The sequence below is a fragment of the Heterodontus francisci genome, chromosome 6, assembly GCF_036365525.1.
Source record: "Heterodontus francisci isolate sHetFra1 chromosome 6, sHetFra1.hap1, whole genome shotgun sequence".
Taxonomy (NCBI): domain Eukaryota; kingdom Metazoa; phylum Chordata; class Chondrichthyes; order Heterodontiformes; family Heterodontidae; genus Heterodontus; species Heterodontus francisci.
In genome coordinates this window covers 152,938,184-152,944,183 of record NC_090376.1, presented here as the reverse complement: position 1 = coordinate 152,944,183, position 6,000 = coordinate 152,938,184, and positions in this window count along the sequence as shown.

Sequence of the window (6,000 nt, the reverse complement as noted above, 5' to 3'; positions counted from 1 at the left end):
TTGTGGGCCCTGCATGGTGTGTTGCCTCCCTGCTGCCAAGGTAAAGGATATCACAGAGAGTGTGCATAATATTCTGCAGGGGAAGGGAGTGAGCCAGAAGTTGTGGTACACATCAATACCAACTGTAATGAGGAGCTGCCACCATACAATGAGTTCTTTTTATGTTGTCTGATGCAACTTAAATGAGATGCGTAGAGTCCAGTAGGTTGAAGATCTCAAACAGGTTTATTACAGCTAAACTATTATACAATACAGAGCTAATTATTTACAGAACTTGCCTCTACGTGTTACAGTTGCAGAGTGACGCTGGCTCTGAGTCACATGACCGAATCCTTGCACTTAGCACATTAGCATACTAAGATTTTAAGGGGATATCACTCTTAAAGGCAATCATATAACGTATAATTTTCTTTCCAAAGATAAGCCTTGTATACTAAAAGTAAAGATGCATAAAATTAGATAACATCAAAATTATTTACGCATGGATAGAGATTATGAAATTTACAAATAAAGAAGCTTGATAGTCCATGTATCATTTAGGTGGTTTGACAACTCTTCCAGATCTGGTTATAGTATAGCCTTCTGAGGATGTAGATTTCACCCTTGGCTGTCCTGGGTTTGCAGGCATGTTGCCGCCCTCTTGTTCTGTCACACCCCCAGCGTTGGAGCGTGCTCCCTCGAGTCCGCCATGCGCAATTGGAGTTTTGCACACCTCTCTCAGTTGGCTTCGGCTCCTTCTCAACACTGCACCGCTAGATGTTGTAAGCTCATAGTGTTTAGGCTCACTGCACACTCTGGACATCCCTGCAGGCAACCATGTTTTCATTGTGGGGTGTGTGACCCTGACCTTTTGTCATACATGTAGCTAAGGTAGTTCCGGCCCTGCATGCCGGTCATGCACCAGCTTCATTCTCCCCTGTTTTTCAGTGTCTCCTGCATCTCAGAGAATTTGGGCAGATGATGGCTTGGCAGAATTGTCCGCACTTGTCTGCCAAACATGATCTCTGCTGGTGACGGTAAGCCCATATCCATAGGTGTAGCTCTGAGGTGTAACATAGCAACATGAAAATCTTGTTTAGTTGTCTTACACTTTAGGATAAGTGCTTTGACTGTGTGAACCATTTGATCGGCAAGACCATTAGACCTAGGGTAATGTGGTGAGGATGTCACATGGTTTGCGCCCCATTTGGTGCACATATCCCCAAAAGGTTTGCCCGTATGTTATGACCAATTGACAGAAATGATTTCTTCAGGTGCACCGAATAGACTGAATATAGCACTCACTGTGTCTGCGACGACAACTCCTGAAGTGTCTTTTACCTGTCTGACAATTGGAAATTTGGAGAAATAGTTGGTGACTAAGATAAAGCCTTCTCCATTAACGGAAAATAGGTCAGTAATGAGTTTGGACCCATATGCAATTGGTTTGCCATCCTGTAGGATGCATATTCCTAGCCCTTTCTGTAAGGCTTCAGTCCAGGGTTGTTTTCTTCCTCCGGTGACAGTACCGGAGGGTGCAGATTTCTGCAGACAATGCTTGTTTGAGAGACTCAAACATATGCTGATGGTCCTCCTGCCATATAAATGGTACTTCTTTCTTTAAGAACTCTCTCAGCGATGATGCTTTGTCAGAAAAATTTGGAATGTATGGTGCCAAGAAATTGGAAAATCCAAAACATCTCTGGAGGTCTTCTTTGTCTTGTGGGGTAGACATATGTCTTACATTTTAGATTTTGCCTGGGTCAGGGTAGATTCCACAACCTGAATAGATGGAGTCAAAGAAATTTATCTGACTGACATTCACCTGGTTCTTGCTATTAAAAACAAGCCCTTCGCAACAAGCTACTGCCATCAGTGAATGAAGGTTTTAGTTTAGTTTAGAGATACAGCACTGAAACAGGCCCTTCGGCCCACCGAGTCTGTGCCGACCATCAACCACCCATTTATACTAATCCTACACTAATTCCATATTCCTACCACATCCCCACCTGTCCCTATATTTCCCTACCACCTACCTATACTAGGGGCAATTTATATTGACCAATTTACCTATCAACCTGCAAATCTTTGGCATGTGGGAGGAAACCGGAGCACCCGGAGGAAACCCACGCAGACACAGGGAGAACTTGCAAACTCCACACAGGCAGTACCCAGAATTGAACCCGGGTCGCTGCAGCTGTGAGGCTGCGGTGCTAACCACTGCGCCACTGTGCCGCAAGAAGGAGTTAGAAATAGCTCTAGGGTTTAAAGGGATCAAAGAAAATGGGGCAAAAGCGGGAACAGGTTACTGAGTTGGATGATCAGCCATGATCATAGTGAATGGCGGAGCAGGCTCGAAGGGCCGAATGGCCTACTCCTGCTCCTATTTTCTATGTTTCTATGTTTCTATGGACTCAATAGCCATCCGTCCAATACATGTACACTTTGGCTGCAGCTGGATAATCTGCAGGACACACTGCTGCAGCTTAACAAGGTTATGTTGACGCCAGCTCCCTCACTTGCAACCGTTACCAGCAAAAAAGACAGGAGTGGAGATGTCATGGGAACACATCGACTCCTCACACAGCATCCTAACTTAGATATATATCACTGTTCCTTTATTTGCATTGCATCAGTCTCCTTGAATTCCCTCTGGCCTCTTACCATCCCTCAATCTTTTCATTGAGAACTGCCAGCGTGACATCAGCCATCTCAATTTCTCTGCTCCCCTCACTCACTCTAACCTACCTCCCTCTGAACTTGCAACACTCTGTTCTCTCAGGTCAAACCTTAACAGTATCATCAAACCTGCTGACAAGGGTGGTGCCATTGTTGTGTGACATATCGGCCTCTACCTAACATGGCCGAATGCCAACTCTCTGACATTTCCTCATACATCCCATATCCATTGCCGTGACCCCACTACTGAACATCAAGCCATTGTATCCAGGACTGTCACTCCTCTGGAGATCCTTTCTCCATGATCTCCAACTTCACAGTTCCCCAACCCTGTTCACGTTAAAGGGTTTAAACAAGCATGTCAGGAGGGTGGGAACCAGAAGAGGAGCTCAAATTGGAAGGAAGTACAGCTGGTAACAGGAGATAGAAAAGTAGCAAGCGCCATTAGAAGGCAGGCGAAACAAAGGCAAGCATCAACTAGGCTTAGAATGCAGAATAATGTCAAGAAGACAAGGTTAAGGGCACTCTACCTGAATGCACACAACATTCACAAGGTAGATGATTGAAAGACACAAATAGCGGTAAATGGGTATGATCTAATTACCATTATGGAAATGTGGCTACAGGGTGACCAAGACTGGGAACTGAATATTCAAGGATATTCAGCATTTAGGAAGGACAGGCAAAAAGGAAAAGGAGGTGGTGTTACACTGATAATAAGGGCTGGGATCAGTAAATTAGTAAGGGAGGATCTCAGATCGGAAGAACAAAATGTAGAATCTGTTTTGGTGGAGCTAAGAAACAGCAAGGGGCAGCAAACATTGGTAGGAGTTATTTATAGGCCACCAAATAGTAGAGGTAGTGTGGGGCATGGTATTAATCAGGAGATTAGAGAAGCATGTAGCATGGGCAATACAGTCATCATGGGTGATTTCAATCTGCATATAGACTGGGTAAACCTAATGAGCACTAATGCTGTAGAGGACAGGTTTCTGGAGTGTGTTAGGGATGGTTTTCTAGAGCAGTATGTTGAGGAACCAACTGGAGAACAGGCTATTTTAGATCTAGTATTATGTAATGAGAAAAGGCTAATTAATAATCTTGTTGTCAAAGAACCTTTAGAGATGAATTACTATAATATGATAGAATTTTACATTATGTTTGACAGTTAGGTAATTCAATCTGAAGCCAGAGTGTTAAATTTGAACAAAGGAAATTAGGAAGGTATGAGGGGGAAAGAGGTGGATTGGGAAAATACATTAAAAGGTATGACAGAACATAGGTAATGGATAGTCTTTAAAGAATTATTACATAGTTTACAGCAACTATACATTCCTTTAAGGCAAAAAAACCCCAAAAGAAAAGGTAGTCAACCGTGGCTAACAAAGGAAGTTAAGGATTGTATAAGATTAAAAGAAAAGGCCTATAAAGTTGCCAGAAATAGTAGTAAACTTGAGGATTGAGAGGATTTTAGAATACAGCAAAGGAGGACAATATGAATATAAACTAGCAAAAAATATAAAAACAGACTGTAAAACCTTCTATAGATACATAAAAAAGAATTGTTTGGCTAAGACAAATGTGGGTCCATTACTGGCAGAGTCAGGAGAATTTATAATGGAGAATAGAGAAATGGCAGAGAGCAAAATGATTACTTTGTGTCTGTTTTCACTGAGGAAGATACAAGAAATCTCCCAGAATTAGAGATCCAAGGGATTAGGGAGCATGAGGAATTGAAGGAAATTGGTATTAGTAAGAAGGTTGTATTGGCAAAATTAATGGTGCTGAAGGTTGATAAGTTTCTGGGACCTGATATTCTACATCCCAGAGTGTTGAGAGGTAGCGATGGAGATGATGGATGAATTGGTGATCATCTTCCAAAATTCTATAGATTCTGGAACAGTTCCTGCCAATTGGAAGGTAGCAAATATCACCCCACTATTTACGAAGGGAGGGAGAGAGAAAAGAGTGAACGACAGACCTGTTCGCCTTACATTAGTAGTAGGGAAATGCCAGAATCTATTGTAAAGGATGTGATAAATGGACACTTGGATAATAATAATCTAATTGGACATAGTCAACATGGATTAATGAATGGGAAATCATGTTTAACGAACTTGGTGTTTTTTGAGGATGCTACTAACAGAATTGATAAAGGGGAGTCGGTGGAAGTAGTATACTTGGATTTTCAGAAGGCTTTTGATAAAGTCCCCCCACGAGGTTGGTTAGCAAGATTAAAGCACATGGGATAGGAGGTAATATACTGGAATGGATTCAGGACTGACTAACAGGCAGAAAACAGAGAGTAGGAATAAATAGGTCATTCTTGCGTTGGCAGGCTGTGACTAGTGGGTACCACAAGGATCAGTACTTGAGCCCCAGCTGTTCACAACATATATCAATGATTTGGATGTGTGGACCAAATGTAATTTTTCCAAGTTTGCAGATGACACAAAACTAGGTGGGAATGTGTGTTATGAGGAAGATGCAAAGTGGCTTCAAGGGGATTTGGGCAGGTTAAGTGAATGGGCAAGAACATGGCAGATGGACTATAATGTGGAGAAATATGAGGTTATCCACTTTGGTAGGCGGAATAGATGTGCAGAGTATTTCTGAAATGATAAGAGATTAGAAAGTGGAGATGTACACAGGGACCTGGGTGGCCTTGTCAATAAGTCACTGAAAGCTAACATGCAGGTGCAGAAAGCAATTAGGAAGGCTAGTGGTATGTTAGCCTTTATCGCAAGAGGATTTGAGTACAGCAGTAGTGAAGTATAGAACCTTGGTTAGACTGGAGTACTGTGTGCAGTATTGGTCCCCTGACTTTAGGAAGGATATTATTACCATACAGGGACTGCAATGAAGGTTCACCAGACTTGTTCCCAGGATGGCAGGACTGTCCTATGAAGAGAGATTGAGGAAACTCAACCTGTATTCTCTAGAGATTCGAGGAATGAGAGGTGATCTCATTGAAATCTACAAAATACTTAAAGGGATAGACAGGGTAGATGCAGGTAAGATATTTCCCTTGGTTGGGGAATCTAGAACCAGGGGACACAATTTCAAAATAAGGGTGAAGCCACTTAGGACCAAGATGAGGAGAAATTTCTTTACTCAGAGGGTTGTGAATATTTGGAATTCGCTACACCAAAGTGCTGTGGAAGTTCAGTCATTGAGTATGTTTAAAGCAGAGATTAACAGATTTCTAAATACCAGTGACATAAAGGGATATGGAGATAATGTGGGAAAAAGTAATTGAAGTGGATGATCAGTCACGATCGTATTGAATGGCAGAGCAGGCTCGATGGGCTGAATTGAGTGGCCATTTCGGAGGGCATTTTA